Below are 17315 nucleotides of genomic sequence, written 5' to 3' on the forward strand. Positions count from 1 at the left end.
GCTAAGAATAAACATAAGGCAGAAGTTGATATGGCACAAGCCGATCATGTTGCCTCTCTCATTTTGCAATCATTAATAAACCTCATAGAATGAGGCAGATCCTTGAAACAATGGCAATAACCCTGTCTCCCCAAAATAAGTTATGTCCCTCAAGTCACCGAACCTGCATGATTGAATCTCTTGCATTGGAATGTCATTATGCTTTCAATTTCCAAGATTGGAATTCTGAATAAAGGGGTACCCAGTGCCTGGCAACAAGCGCAAGGAAAAATTTACTCAAGTAATCTCATCATTGTCACCTCTTCCAATTAAATTCACCAATAATCCCCACAAGAACATAAGCCATCTTCAAAATGATGAAAACGATTCCAATCCCTTACAATGATTTTTCACCCAGCAATTTTGGAAATAAATTTGGTTGCACTATGGCAATCACCACATACTCGAAGGTTTTTGGTGATCTTGATAGACATCCCAAGGGGTGTGCTCATAAGACCAAAAGCAATGGCTAGCTTCTCGCTATGACCATAAAGGATGTGTTCCTTCTCCTCCTCATCCACATCATGCAATGCAAAATTTGTGTCCGACACATAGCCTTCTGCTTTCATTTTCCCAACCAAACTGTCTAACGTCAAATAGATTTCATTTAACTATGGGTGTGAAGTGTCGCCTACAACGAATGAATAAAGTTTGTTCTTGACCTCAATCCATGTGCATCTCGGCTTCTTGTTTAACCCTCTATCTTTCATCAGTGTTCTTACTTTTGCTGCATCTTCCCACCTGCAAGATGCAGCATAAATATTTGATAGCAGAATATAGTTTCCAGTGGTTTTAGGCTCCAGCTCATAAAGGTGTTTCGCAGCACATTCTGCTAGCTCTATGTTGTAATGTTTTCTGCATGCACCAAGCAAGGCCCCCCATACACAAGCATTAGGTTTTTGTGGCATCCTTTTGATTAGGTTGTATGCCTCGTCCAACTGCCCAGCACGGCCAAGAATGTCAACCATGCAGGCATAGTGCTCAACCCTGGGAAAGATACCATACTCCTGAGTCATGCAATCAAAATATCTCCAGCCTTCATCCACAAGCCCAGCATGACTGCATGCAGACAAAACAACAATGAAGGTGATATGGTCTAGCTTAATGCCTGCCTGTTGCATTACAAAAAAAAAAAAAAAAAATGTCAAGGCATCCTCCCCATGCCCATGCATTCGATACCCTGCAATAATTTCATTCTATGATATCACATCTCTTTCAACCATTTTGTCAAACACACTGCGTGCACATTCTAAACTTCCACATTTGGCATACATGTCTATAAGAGCATTCCCCACAATGACATTTGACTCTGAATGATTTCTTATTGTGTAGTTATGAAGCTCCTTACCACGCTGCAGAGCCACCAAGTCAGCACATGGAGGCAAAATAATTGCTATGGTAACAGAGTTAGGCTTCACCTCTGCAAGTTGCATTCAACTAAAGAGCCTTTTCAAGGCTTCAACACTATGATCGAATTGAGTATACCCTGCAATCACTGCACTACATGTAATTACATTTGGGTTCATTCCAATCATCTGAAGTTGATCAAAGTGTCCGGACTCCCAACGCCTCATCAAAATAATCGTTCAATGCATAACATGAAATTATTGCATTCCATGAGATCAGATCTCTCTCTGGCATATTGGAAAACACTTCGTATGCGTCATCCAATTTTCCGCATTTTGCATACATGTGAATCAGTGCATTCCCCGCAAAAACATATCATTAAAATCCATTTTTTCTCATATAGTTATGGATTTCCTTGCCCCATTGCAGCGCTGCTAAATCTGCACAAGAAGCGAGAACACTGGCAATAGTGACTGAATTGGCTTTCACACCAGCCAGCTGCATTTTAGAGAAAGACCTCACTGCATCATTGTCGTGACCATTCTGCTCATACCCGGATATCATCGCACTCCAAGTTATCACATCAGGTTTCGACTTTCCCATCTGCATTTCGTCGAATAGATTTCCGGCCTCTTCACAATTCCCAATTTCGAAATACCCTGCAATCATGGTGTTCCATGTAACTGCATCTCACACAGACATTTTGTCAAACACTTGGCGTGCATTCTCAATTCTCCTACATTTCCAATACATGGATATAAGGGCATTAGCCACATTGACATGCAAATCTAGTCCACCTCTGACTACTGACCTGTGAATTTCCTCGCCCTGCTCCAGAGCCGCAATCTCAACGCATGCCTTGAGGACGATTGGAAAGGTGTAACTATCTCCACTCAGTCCTTCCTATTGCATTTGGTTTAGAGCCCTATTTGGGTACGTATTGCAATTCCATTACTTGAATTGTGAGTTGCTTCTTGGCTGCAAAAATCATCGCTACACCATTACTTAACAAGTTATTGAACTAAAATCCGCTTCATAATTTAACACTATTGCAAGAACAAATTTGAGTAAAAGATGCAATGCAACAAAAAATGACAAACCATTTTCAACTTGTTGATATCCTTCATGAATTCTTATCTTGATGTTTCAAACTTCACCTTAACATCACCTCGATATTTTGATTTCTGCTGTACAAATACAGAAATTCAGGTTTACAAACATGTTGCTATATTACAAAACCTTCAAATAAGCAAAGTAGATTGTCCTGCTACAAGTTCCATCCAACAACAGCTAGTAGGTACGAAAATATTTTGCCTCGTTATATTTTTGGAAAAACGTTGTCCCAAATAGTAATTCTCAAATTGATGAAAACTATTTCTTACATAAGATCCAAAAGGCAAGGCATGTTGCATAAACAGTGAATTATCTACAAATTTATCTTCAATTTATCTTATACATCCTAGTTTGCTTACATTTTGGTGAGACAAGGATATGGGCTTGGCCTGAATCTTGTTCAAATCTATCTGTTGTTGTTCATTGTCTCTAAATACTTTACATTCGGGACTCACTGGAGGTCTCCAAGGAACAAAACTGGTAATTATATGACTTGAGCCACTCATCTTATGGCTCTGGCTATCCTTGTTGGCCTGAATTTGTACATTCCATTTCAATCCCTCCCTCTCTGGTTGTTTCTTGCTTACCACAGGGTTGTTGTCCATTCGCAGGTTACTCTGGTTACCTGATTGCTTTATTTTATGGGGTCTTTCTACTATACATTGTTTTTTCATCATCATAGTCATCATTCTCAATCTTTTCAGCAACATGAGGATCCACATCAATTTCAGAAAATAGTGTCATTAATGATTATAATTCATAAATAGTAACCAATAAAACAAGTGCCTTGGGGACTGAAAGTTGAAACAACATTATTTTAGACATAAAATAAAGCATTTATTATGAAATGCAGCTTAAAAAAAAAAAAAAAATCTTCGCAATAACAAAAACAGTATAGATCTCTCAAAAGCCCTAGATGAGAACATGCAACAGATATCTTTGGATTCATGTAAGAACACACACACAATACTTTAGAAACTTAGCTACTCGCATGGCTAGCGGTGCATCTCAAATGGAATGTGTTGTCTCATTCCCATATCACATGAAATCTCTTCACATGCAAAACTGTTATTCAAATGATATCTGTTGTCATGAGAATCAACAAAGGGCATACCCTGTCATGAGGGCACAGGTAGGCAATGGCAATGGAAATGTCAATTGCATTGAGACTTGTTCCTATGCATTGTGGACATATGAATCATCAAAACAGTATTATGCTCATATAACTCTATATGGAATGCCCTCGTTACTTTGTATGCAAACTGTGGGATAATAAATAATGTTCTGCCACTGTTTGACATCATGCCTAAAAGGGATGAATCCTCATGAAATGCAATAGTTGGGGGATGCTCCCATAATGGGCTTGCCGAAGAGGCATTGAAGTTCTTTAGCCAAATGCTACGTGCTAGCTTCAAGCCAAGTAAAATAAGTTTCACAGTGCCCCAATAGGGTAATATTGAATATCTTAGCCCTAACTTTGGCAGAGGCCTCATTAATAGCCAATATTTGAAAGAACTCTACAAACCCTAAAAAGACCTTCAAAGGGAGCATCTGCTATCGTGGCCCAAATGCAATACCAAAAAAAAAAAAAAATGCAATAAAGGCTCAAAACAAGAGATCCACATTCATCAAGAAAAGCAACGTGATAGTGAATGGCCTCCCAGAGTAGTGACCTGAAGTTGTCACGAACACTTGTCCAGCAACTCTTCGCAAAGGGGTGTTATCAATGAATGCGTTTAAATGTCGCCAATCTAATACATTATGGACATTTGTCATCCATTAGACTAGTCTTGTCGATCAGGATTATGGTAGTGTTTAAATAATATATTAAATCCTAATTTGACCCACCTAATAGGCATAGGATATTATACAAACTCAATATAATGATATTATGCCTTTCAAGGATAACAAATAACAATTCATGCTCGTACCATTACAAGACATGATACGATATTTTACTTTTAGAAAATAAAACAACACATATCTTGTAATGGCTTCTTCATGTGTTCATTCTGAATTAACAATGATGTGCAGGGAATATGTCAAAGAGTGGGACTTTTATATCCACTAAGGTATTAAAGAAATTATACGCATGAAACTTATCCTAGCACCTTCTAGTGGAATTGATAGTGCACTAATCTATTGCTTGCCATTATTTTGGTTTTGGTACCACCTTATAGCATATCCGGGTTCAAATGATATTTTCCATGGTGGACAGTTGAATCTGTTTCAACTCTAATTGTCATTGAGGGGTTGCACAAGGTTTTCACATGAGCATCTGTGATGCCCATTTTGACTTAGATAGCTACCCATACTAAGGCTCTATTTTACAGTTCCATGTTATTATTTATGAACATTATGTAATATTGATGCATTTGGTTGGACACGTGAAACTACTAATAGATTTGATATTTATGAAGGAAATGGTTGATGTATGGCCTAAATGTATGACTCACTTAGTGGTGAATTATCTAGTGCGTGACTTATCAGAATTATTTTGTTTCATATATGGCTCAAGAGGATATGATTTGTTTAAATGAATGACTTAGTGAAATTATGATGAACTACAAGATTGACACATGGATACTAGACTTAATAACATGATGATTATATATCTTGTTGTTATATAAATGCATGAATGAGAGCTAACCCACAGGGGGAAAGAACTATATGATAGTCGAGATCTACTCTTCCATTGAGGGAAAGTCGAGACATCTCATGAGGAAGGTATAATGTACATTGTTCTATTACATTTGGTCTCTACTTGATATGCACTCATATTACATGAGTAAAATGCAAATGACAGGTGGCAAGACGACCTGACTGGATTATTCGATGACAAGTCAAACTAGCTTTGTAGTGTGGTCCGTATTAGGGCTTTGACCCTAGTTGTAAGGGGGTGTGGAGGAATTTCCCACTGTGTATCCTCTAAAACCTAGAATCGTGGGAGGGCAGTGGTGGACACACTCCCCTAAATGTGTGATTATGATTTCCAATTGCTTGTTGGGGAAGTTAGGTCGATTTATTCGATGCTTCCACCATGACAGTTTTATCAGTGGTTAGTATGGCCATTTCCACTGATAAAGCAGCAGAGGACGAATAGGGTGGGAACGGAAGTAGGTCAGGATGGATAGGAGGATATAGATAAGTTGGAGACTCTTGATGGGAAGTAATGTCATTGTCTGACTTATCAAATTTTACTGCTATAACTCTCTCTGGTTTGCTATGCTTTCGAACTCCCTGTATCTTTTCATTCTAACTCCAGAACAAAGTTTTTTGAAGGAGGGGTGTATGTAATGCCCGACTTAAATCTTATCCTGCAAATTTTATTAATGTTTACATTACCTGAAAATATTGGTGAATACCTTCATTTTGGAAACTATAAATTTATTTACTAATATAAAATTCATTATTTCTATTTTTTCCCAACTTGCCTTCTCAAATTGAATTTTAGGTAGGATATGGTCTCCTTCCATTATTTCAAATTATATATATCTCACATTCCCCAATGTACTCTCACATTTACTTGGGAGAATACATGGTCCTCTCCAACTAATTATCAATATATATATTCATCTCACATTCCCCAATGTACTCTCACATTTACTTGGGAAAAGACATGGTCCTCTCCAACTAATTATCAATATATATATTCATCTCACATTCCCCAATGTACTCTCACATTTACTTGGGAGAAGACATGGTCATCATCTCACATTCCCAAATGTACTCTCACATTTACTTGGGAGAAGACATGGTCCTCTCCCATTAATTACCCAATTTTATATTCATATCACATTTCCAAATGTACTCTCAGATTTACTTGGGAGAAGAGAAGTCAATTGTAAGGATGAAGGAGAAATTAATGACATTAATGAGAGGTGGTTGAGGTGGAGAAGAGAGGAAGGGCATAAAAGGGGAAGGAGGAAGGGAGAAGGGGGATGTTGGGCCATGCTTGGGTCTTTGGGGGCTGTCTGTGATTATAGGATTGTTGTGATTTTGGAGACCTAAGGAACGTGTGGAGGTTTCTTGGGTTTGTTGAGAAGAGGGAAATATTGATTATCTTGGTCTTGGACTCACACTACATCTGGTTGGACTTTGGATCGGAGGGCTAGGGAACCTGTGGAGGTTTCCTGGGCTAGGAATTATTTCCTAGTTGGTTGGGAAGTAAATCTAGTTGGGTTAGTCAAGAGGAGCGTTCAGTAGGAGCAACAGCTCAAAGGCATCTCCACCAGCCACCAGTATAGGTATTCCTCTATAGATTACTCATGTAAATTTATTGAAATGAAATGTTCACTATAAGTTATAGGGATTAGAATGTAAATGGTAAAATTTTCATTGTTTAAAAAGTCTTGTAAGAAAGTAAATCATTGCCTCTTATTACATTTAAATTCCAGAGAAATAGATCTGTTAGAAGACCCTAGGATAGGGCCTTATAGGCTAAGACTGTGCAGTGCAACTCAGTTGGGTTTTGGTGAAACAAAGTTGTCTGGTCAAAAGGATTTTCAAGAAAATGGCTAAGTGTAGGAGGCAAGTGAACTTGTGAGGGACTTGACATTGTGATCACACACTTATCATACTTTGACGACATGAAAACATATACCACCATATCAACAAGACAAAGTATGACCCTCTGTGAGATTGTCTATAGCAAAAAGTGACAAGTGCAACACTTGAGATAGACCTTGGGACAACCGTGACGATAGTTGTGTGACAGTGCTTAAAACTTTGTGTATGAGTGTGATAGGTGTTTACATGGCTAGTACAAATTGTATACACAAAGGCCAACCTTAAAGGTCACCAAAATGGTTTTCAAACATGACATAACAACCAAACATGTCAAAAGATGATAATTGATCCAACAAACGAAAGGGAGCAAGACACTTATAGGAAACACGTGGAATGATTGTTAGTGCTTGCAACCATGCATGTCATTGAAGACATAATGATATGACAATGATAAGCAGCCCTTCATGCTACACTAAGATGTGAATTTAAAAATATGTGTTTCATTTTCCATACCTACCCTCCAAAGGGGTATGCATCAGATGGAGTCTTCATGCGGTCCCAATCTTTTGTCATACCCTAGGTTTCTTGGTCTTATTATCTTTCTCCTAAGCTCCTTGAGAGTAATCTAGCATGTCATCCTTCTTTGTGGCCATGGAAACATACAATTTCATAGTTTAATCGGGCAGTAACTATTGCGGGATGAGGCCCTGGAAGGATACATCTGCGCAACTTCGGGAGGGCAACTGAGATGCCCGAAGGACAAAACTGCATAGTTTTTGGAGACAGTGGGTTCTAGCTGAGGGAAGGAAACTGGAGGAAGCCACTGTGTAGTTTTGGATTCCAAGGGAGGTTGGGATTTCTACACATTACATAGTTCCAGCAGGAAAGGGAAAATCATGAGGGTTGCAGATGCGAAGTGTGTGGTTTAGGAAAGCTGAATGAGGCTACGTTGTTAGGGAAACTCTAGAATTTGGCTAAGTGTGGGATCAGTGGAAATGATGTGAATAGTGATAGAACTTGACTATGATCACAAACTTGAACACTTAGTGATACAACATAGACCATCCAGAACAAATAACACATACTTCGCTTAATACAACAACCTTTGTGGCATCTTACGGCAAGTGCGGCTTTGATGATAGACTTTGGGAGGATAAAGGCGACACTTGTGTAAGAGTGTGTGAAATGAGTGTGAAATATGTCATGGTGGGGGCAACCCATTCTCACAAATATTTCCCCTTGAAGCAAAACAAACATCCCTTTGCATAACAACTGATAATCCCCACGCCTAAGGATGACACATGCTATATAAAGATAAAAGCGTGAACGACTCTTAAGATCGAAGAAGGAAGCTTGAGATCATCAGCTTACCAACTAAGTGACTAAGGAATGATCAATCATAGGATCCACAATAGGCTTCAAAATTTAAGTATAGGCCAAAATTTTGGAGGGCATTGTTGTCACTACAACACTTAGTGACACACTAGTTGAGTACCAGCTTCTTTGTCTTGGTTCATTTTAGTGCAAGGCCTTGGTCCTTCAGGGAGTATTGATTCATCATGTAGATTAATTTGGCTTCCCCACTTACCCCATGGGTAGGCATTGTCCCCTTTGTGCTTTCTCAATTGAACACAACATAAGATTTAGCTAGATCATAGTGTTTCAAATTGGGAAGGGTACGAGCTAAAGATTTTCAGAGTATAGTTTTTCATCTTTGGAGTTGCTCCACTGCCAACAAGTCTTGACAATACCTCAGTGAAGTCACATAGGAACACAAACATTGCTCCATTTCCAGCGAGCCCGGACAGTACCCCGGTGGAATTGCTTGCTTCACCTCTCTGCATAGGAAGCCTTTCTCGTCTTTCACCTTTGTTTTTTTTTAAAGAGAATTGTGCATATACACTTATTTATTTTTGGGGCAGAAGAGGGATCATGGCTTATTGAGAGAAGGAGATGTTGTTCCTTCAAAGAAGCATATAAAGACCTCTGATTTAGGTTTTCTCATTTAGATTATTTTCCCTTCTCCATTTTTACTAGTCATATAAGCTTTAAAACACCAAAGCAAAAAACTAAGTATAGGCATGAGGTTCCCAAATTGGACACAGGTTCATGGTTGGACCAAAAATCTCCTTACAGACAGATCTTATTTTTCGTCGAGACTTCATTGGCCAAAAGATACAACCAATTACAAGGAATCCATACATAGGATTGGCCAAATGTTGAAGTGTCACAAGACTCTTTGAACTTCAACCACATACACACTTGGAAGCCACAATAGGTCCAGGCACAACAATCATTCGTGACATGGAAAGGAAAGGAAAACACAACAAGAAAGAAAACAAAGCAAAAGTAAAGAAAACACAAAACCAGGAAAAAATATCAAAATGCAAGAGAACAAAATGATTAAAGAAAATAGGATGTAAAACCATAATAAGAAAAACCAGGATGAACTACAAGGAATGAGTGCAAGATGAGTGCAAGGAATGGAAAAATAAGATGCAACTAATCCTACCCTATCCTAATAGCTAGAAGGTTAGGGTTATGTGTAATGAAATTTCCAGTGAAGCCACCATAGTCGTTCTCGACCTGCACCCACAAAGATATGAAGGATTAAAACAAATAAAACATGATGTGCAACATAAGATATAAAAACTTGAAAAACTTTTACAAGGGAAGGAAGGTGTTGCCTATGGGCAGCAAGATGTGTCACACTACTTTATTCCAAAGCACATGCTTACCTTTTTGATTAATACTATTTTTCAACAAACCTTGGAAGCCTATTTCTAGTTTGTCCTCATCTGCACTGAGCTTCTCAGTAAGAGAGAGGAAGGATTGAAAATTTTCGCCTACAATAGATCTTGCTAAGTAATATTGTTCTAGTCATTCAACGATTGGATCATAAAATTCATGATGGTCATCTTGAAAGCCTAGTGATATTTGAAAAGATGAATTTTGGATTCAAGAAGGAAGATCATGATGGGCATCTTGTAAGGAAAAACAGATCTAATCATTCTCAATAGTCATGCCAAGACAGTGAGCACCTGCCATAACCATCAGTGAAGGTTGAAGTGCCTCACCTGCTTGACAAAAATCTGAAGAGAGAGATGTTAAACAATGAATATTAGAAAGTGTGAAGCGACTATCATTGGATGTGTTGATGGGAAAATGATAAGCTGAATTACAATCACCCAAGATAGATAATTGTTCAGATGAGCTGTTTGAAGCATCGGATTCTTAGTTTGCAATGAACAAAGAAAAATTAGTTTGAACAACCTTGCAAAAGCTCTGAATAATCGAACTAAGTTCCTTGCGTGTGAGATATGAAATACCACCTTCCTGCAACTGGTGACCAATTGTACAAGCATCATAGCCATCACAATAGTTTAAAAAGGATGCTAGCATCGCGAATGCATGAAACCAGTTGAGGCATGGTGAATGGGGACGAACTTGATTCATATGAAAACTTGTGCATTCATCATCACATGGGGAGATTTCTGTTGTAATGCGAGGATAGGTTTGCAGTACAAAACTCGCAAGAAGACTGAGGAGCTGACCATTGAGGGAGAAATTTGACAAGTATGATTGCAAGCAAAGATAGTTTTTGAGATCATCAACTTTAAAATTCCATGATCTCATGAGAGATGAACATTCCTAACTTAATTTTGATTTCAAAGATGTGCGTGAAGGAGAATGCGCCATAACAGATTCATGAATTCATTCATAAGTGATTTTTTGAAAATTTGAGATATCACACCCGTAATACCAAACATTTTTTACACAAGAATTCGCATCGATTACAACCATGTAGATAGATGCATTGTGCGTGAGAAACCATATATGATTTAGTTCGAGGGTCTTACCATAGTCACAAGAACCTGACATAACCATCAATGGGAGTTGAAGTTCCTTGACTCCCTGGAAATTCCCAAAACTTTCCAGAATTGTAGAATGGCATTTTTAAGCTTGAACCAGATCATGCATGTTTTGAGGGTGGTTGTTGTTGCTAATTTCAAAACTTATCTTTGGATGGCAACCATCTCTATTACAGGTTTCACTAGAGTTTTCAAATTCAACAACAATCAGATTACTCAATTGAGGAGGCTCTTCTGATAGTACATTCAAATATAAATGAATTGGTGAAATATCATGAGCAAGCTAATTTGAAGAGTTGTCTTCGTGCAAAAGGAGAAATGTCAGGGAATGGGAAGAGTTCTCTGCGATTTGACTCTTTTCAACTTCATCATGGACAACCTCACTGCTTTGTGCCAATCAAGGATATTATCCATTGGATGAAGAAACAAAAAAAATGGAGTATCTCCATCGCAGGTGGATGTGTTGTGAATGGTAGGACACAAGGGAAAGTGAGGTGAAGGGAAAGTTTCGATAGGAACATCTTCTTTAACCAAAGCAGATTCCAGATCTGAGTTAGAGTCTTCATGAGAAACTGGAAGATCACATGATATGCTTGGGCGTTCATCACATCATATGGAAGAATATGAGTGATTACTGCCCAAGAATGGGGGTTGATCGAAAGAATTGATTGGACTGGATTTTCCACTGAGATTAGCAGATTGAGAATCATTCAAGAATGGAAACTCATTGTTTTGATGTGGACAATTTTGAAATAGAGAGGAAGAATTGATAGTGTCCTCACCTTCCTGCTCCTCTACCTGCGTAATGTGACTACCTTGCACCTAATCGCAATTTGAGCCAACAGCTTGAGAATCAAGAGGATGTGAAAAACTGGCTGGTGAAGTAGATTGATCAAGCGAGTCATGGTACAAGGAGTCATGATGTGGAGAAGATAGAGGAGAACAAAAATCTGGATTAGTCTTGAGATTAGAGTTGTGAATAGTGACATCCTCTTGCGGAATGGAGGAGTGATTCTTTGTTGTAGGCTTCCTGAGCCATTCTAGAATTTCCTCCATTGAAGTGGGAGATGGATGAGAAGATGGGTTGGGGACTTGATTCATAGATTTCTCAGCTTCATGATCACCACAAGGGGGTACCCACATTGGGACTGGAAAATGAGGAGGACAAGGAACAAATGGGGTGGTGAGCTCCTCCTCTACAATTTGAGCTACCACATGATATGCAAGAGTTGGGGAGGAAGGGAAATCAAGAGGTCCTGGCTCACTGTATAAGGAGACATGAATTAAGAATTTAAACTCCTCTCTCAAGAAATGTGAGTTCAATTTTTTTTTTAGGAATTTCGCAACAGAGGTGAAGGAATCAATCAACAAAATTCTCAAATGATTCACCAAGCTTCATTCTTAAACGACTTAATCTTTCACAACCATCTTGGTGGTCATACTTATCGAAGGATTTACATAGCATCTTGGTATGCTGAGTGATCGAATGGATAGAAGAAACGGGTAATGTATGACACCATTGTTTAACACAATATTTGAATTTGAGGGTGTGTTTTCGAGACATGACATCTTTGGAACCTACTTTGTTACAAAAACAGAGACAAATAACTTGAAACAGATGTTCACTAAAATTTGATTCACCCTCACCATCAAACTTAAGTTCGGACAGGCCATGAATGACTTCATCAAGGATGGTACAATTAAGCTCTTTATAAAAACATCTCAGGATTATGATTTTGGGAAGAGCCATTTTAAAATAAGAGATTCAAACTAGACTCTACAGGCGCTGCCTGTCATCTAGCCCTCCTTCCAGCACCATTTTTTTTATGGTGCTCAAAATCCATCAACTAAGGGGATCTCCCCAATATGAAGTCCCAACTAGACCTCACACTGTTTGGTGTAGGAGTCCCATATGGTATAAAGGCTCATTTCCATATACTTAGAGATCTACATTGGCTCTAGCTGTCAGCACATGAGAGTGTTACGCTAGTATCTTCAAACAGCAAGGTAAGTGTTCCTGGTGAGTGTGTAACGTAACTGTGTCAAGGTTCTCTTACCACAAAAGGGGGGAGAAAATTGAGCCTCTAAGTGAGAGGTAATAGTACCACCCAGGAAGAGAAACACGCGAACCAAGAATGTATGTCCAACATCCAGTGGAATAGTCCAAAGAAGATGTGACAGTTGTTAAAACCATATTATAAGGGAAGACCTGTCCACCACCCAGTAGAGTGGTCCCCAACAGATGTGATGATTGTTATAACCAATAGCGAGGAGAGTTTGTCTACTATCCTATGAAGTAGTCCACAAGTATGAGATAGCAGTGATAACTAATGCAACACATTCCCAACAAGGTAAGTACTAAAACAACCAATATAGTTCAACTATCTTAGTATATGTGAAACAAACATGATTTAAAAATACCCAAAGAATATTCTTACAAACATCCACAAGACATGCATGAAAACCTGTTGGCCTAAACAGGATTTTGCATTAAGCAAAAGTTCCAAGACACATATGTACATCATACATCACTAGCCCCAGTAATGGGACATTGGAGCCACTCCTTGCACCTCAAATAACTGACTGAAAACTCTCTATGCTTCATGGGAGGAGCTAAGGTGAAAAGTACTTACTCATACAATGGGAAGGGTATATATAACCAAGGGTGATGCTTGACCCTTATGACTCTTGGACTACCCTCATTACCATTCAACTTCCTATGACTTTTAACTGATATGACTCTTCATATTCTTGTGTTTCCATTGGACTTTCACTTTAAATTACATTTGATTTACAATAGATATGGCCCATAATAGTGATGTGGCCTTGACAACTCATGACACAACTTGACATGGCATTGCTGAGATGGACTAGCTAGTTGTGGTGGCAATGTTAACATGTTGTTGTTGCTGAGTGATGGATGTGTTCTTGGATGTGATGTCTTTTCTCCTCCGCATGGCTTGATGTTGCGGGGTCTTCAATGATCTTGGTCTTGAAAAGTGGTTGCATGCATGTGTTCCCTTTGCTTGTTCTTGATGAGCTTCTTTCGTCCATCCAACTACAAGCAAGTCTTCTAGCATGTTTGCTCCTTCTTCATCTCCTTCATCGTCTTTCCATGATCTAACAATGTACATGTTCCTTCAATTCACTCATGATGGGACGACATCAAATCCAAAACCTCCTAATCTAATATGATGCATTGTTAACCATAGACTAGGCTCAGGATGGATGATAGGCTAGGAAGAGGGCCCAGAAACTGTGAATTGCGCAGTTCTAGGTGATAGGGAGGGAGACTGGTCACTGGGACTATGCAATGCGCATCTTAGACTTGACAAAGGTCATCTGGAGAAAAGTCTTCATTGCCAGGAAAAATTGCGCAGAGGCAACTAGGAGGCAGGATTACGTAGTTGAGATCATCAGTGGTAGTTGCAAGGTGAGACCCTGGGAGGAAAGTATGTTCATTTTTCTGAGGGAAGACATGATCGGGTAGCTGAGGGACCAGATTAGACATTTCTACATAGTTTCTGGGAGCAATGAGTCTCGGTTGAGGGAGGACACCAGAGGTAAACCTCTGTGTGGTTCTGGGAGGAAAAGTAGGCTTAGTTCTTTATGCATTGTGGGGTTCCAACAGTCAGGGAGGAGGCTTGATGACCTATCCTGAGAAATGTGCAGTTCAGGTTATGCTTGAGGAAGCTTCTATGCAATTTTGGGAAGGAAGGAAGGTTGATCAACTCTGGGATTATGTAGTGAAATTGTCCTGGATGACATTCTTTGCACACTTCGTAGTTTCAAGAAGAAGAGCAGCATCACTAAGGGTTGATACTGCGCAGTGCAGCTCATTCAAGGTCTAGTGCATCAGATTTGTCTAGTCGAAAGGATTTTTCATGATAATGGCTAAGTGTAAGAATCAAGTGAACTTGTGAGGGAATTGACATTGTGATCACACACTTAGCATACTTTGACAAAATTACAACATAGACCACCGGATCAACAAGACAGAGTATTACCCTCTATGAGACTATCTAGAACTAAAAGCGACAAGTGTGACACTCAAGATAAACCTTGGGATGACCATGACAACACTTGTGTGACAGTGCTTAAAAATTTGTGTATGAGTTTGATAAGTGTTTACATGGCTAGGAAAACTCATATACACAAAGTCCAACCTTCAAGGTCACCAGAACGGTTTGCAAACATGACATAACAACCAAACGTGTCAAAAGATGATAATCGATCCAACAAGCGAAAGGGAGCAAGACACCTATAGGAAACACATGGAATGATTGTTAGTTCTTGCAACCATGCATGTCATTGAAGACATAATGATATAACAATGATAAGCATTCCTCCATGCTACACTAAGAGGTGAATTTCAAAAGATTTTTTTTTGTTTTCCATACCTACCCTCCAAAGGGTTATGCATCAGATGGAGTCTTCATGCGATCCCAATCTTCTATCATACCCTAGTTTCCTTGGTCTTCTTATCTTTCTCCTCGGTTACTTGAGAGTCATCTAGCATGTCATACTTCTTCATGGCCATTGAGAAACACAATTGTGCAGTTTAAGCGGTGTTACACTAAAAAATGTCACCATGAATATTTACAGTTAGTATGGCTCTATCAACAGTCATGCTATCCTCCTGGGCAAGTCTAATACCTCTGCTCTCCATGTCAAACTCCAAAAAGAGAGAAAGTCTTTATAAATGTATTTATCTCTGGGTACGCAGGTTCTCTCAACCTTACCTGCGGGTACGCACCCAATGTTCACAAAAGCTGCGTACTTGTACACTCTGTATGTAAAGGGGCAGGTGCGTCCCCCTGTAAAGGTCAAAATGCGCAAGTTTCATCTTTAAAAAGTTACTTGTGGTCATTTCTAGAGCATTCTAGAAGGTTGTTCGACGTGTATTGAGCGCCTCCAGATGGTTCATGTACCCCTACCAAAGAGGAACTTATCCCATCAATAAGGGAGCTATCCCATCCAAAGAGGGGATTATCCCATTGATGGTGGACCTGAATAACTTCCTCTAGAGCACTATAAATACAGGCATTGGGCCAGAAGGAGGGGAGGTTGAAAGCTAAACATTTCTAAGGGTAGATGCTGCAGGAATTAGGACTCCCATTTAGAAGCTTGTGAGGAGAGATTGTCATCTTTGCTTGTTCTATTTTGGAAGTGGGTGAGCTTTGTCAAAGTAAAGGAGAACTCTTGATGGACCCTGGGAGGGACTTGCACAACACCAAGGCTCAGGTTGTAATTGTTCCTTTTGTTTCCTATTAATGCAAATGAGTCCATTCTTCTCAATAACTTGTTATTTATGAGTTGTTTCATGTACTCCTTGGTCTATGTGTTAAATATGTTTTATTTTCTGAGATTATCAAGTGCTATTTAATCGTTTGATTGTTAATGAACGCAGGTTTCAAAGTGAAGGAGGAGCTCATCCGGATCAGCGAGGCTGGACTGCTACAACAGCGTTGGACTACAGGTAGGATCTAAACACTTGATTTCTTATATAGTAAATGCATGTTTAGAGAAGGATTGCTCTTGTTTGTCTTGTTTGTCACTAGAGAGTCTTAGGCTCCTAGGGAGGTTGATTTGTGTCCGCACTATTGACTCTTTCCGCCTGACAAAATGGCGACTCCACTGGGGAATCCATTGATGTGAAAGTTTTTTCCTTTGTATGCAACTTTGATCTGAGAAAAGTCATTTATTTTCTGGTTTTTGGCTGTGTGACTTTGTATTTGGGTGGGCTAGCTTAGGGTTAAATTAGATTTAGTTTTTCTTGGTTTTTCCAATAGTACGCACCCTCTGAGTATTGCACAGTGCGTACCTGTACGCACTGTTGCTGTGTGCACAGAGCGGGCCCGCACCTGTCTTAACAGGTTGCCTACGTACCCTGCTAAAAATTAAGAAATTTCCATTTTTTACATTTTTCCTCTTAGATTTTGCTTTTTCTTAGTTTTTACTGCCCAGATCCATTAGTCTCTTGTCAAAGATCTTCACCTAAGCTTGTTTCATTGGCATTCTTGCTTTAAGCTTTCATCAATTGGGTGTTTTGAGTCTCTTTTTTGAGAAATTCTTAATTTGATTTCCTTTGGTCATTACTTGGAGGTTTGTCTCAGTCTTTTCACAATTTTGCATCTTTTTGCTTTTGTTTTTGCAAAAAAATTTCCCCCTCATTCGCCGGGGGGGGGGCTAAATTGTGTATGAGTGTTAATCGCCTTTGAGTGTTTTTATTTTTTGATCTTTGGAACTCTCACCCAATTTTCTCGACTAGCACTTGATTGGTTCTTAGATTACATTAGAATCATCTTGTGTTTGAGAATTCTCTTGCATAGATCACATTTGCATAATTAGAATTCTCATTTTCAGAATATGAATGAAAAATGTGCATAGATTACATTTGCATACTTTTCAAGTGAATTGTGCTTAGATTACAAT

General features: G+C 39.1%; 1 pseudogene; it reads right to left on the bottom strand.

Annotated features, from left to right (window-relative positions):
* Positions 1–314: 314 nt before the first annotated feature.
* Positions 315–17315, bottom strand: part of LOC149152764 (pentatricopeptide repeat-containing protein At1g20230 pseudogene) — a 36812-nt pseudogene continuing 19811 nt past the window's right edge.

Source organism: Pinus tabuliformis, chromosome 9 (genome assembly GCF_031772625.1).
Source record: "Pinus tabuliformis cultivar Carrire ecotype Pingquan chromosome 9, CPIR1, whole genome shotgun sequence".
Taxonomy (NCBI): domain Eukaryota; kingdom Viridiplantae; phylum Streptophyta; class Pinopsida; order Pinales; family Pinaceae; genus Pinus; species Pinus tabuliformis.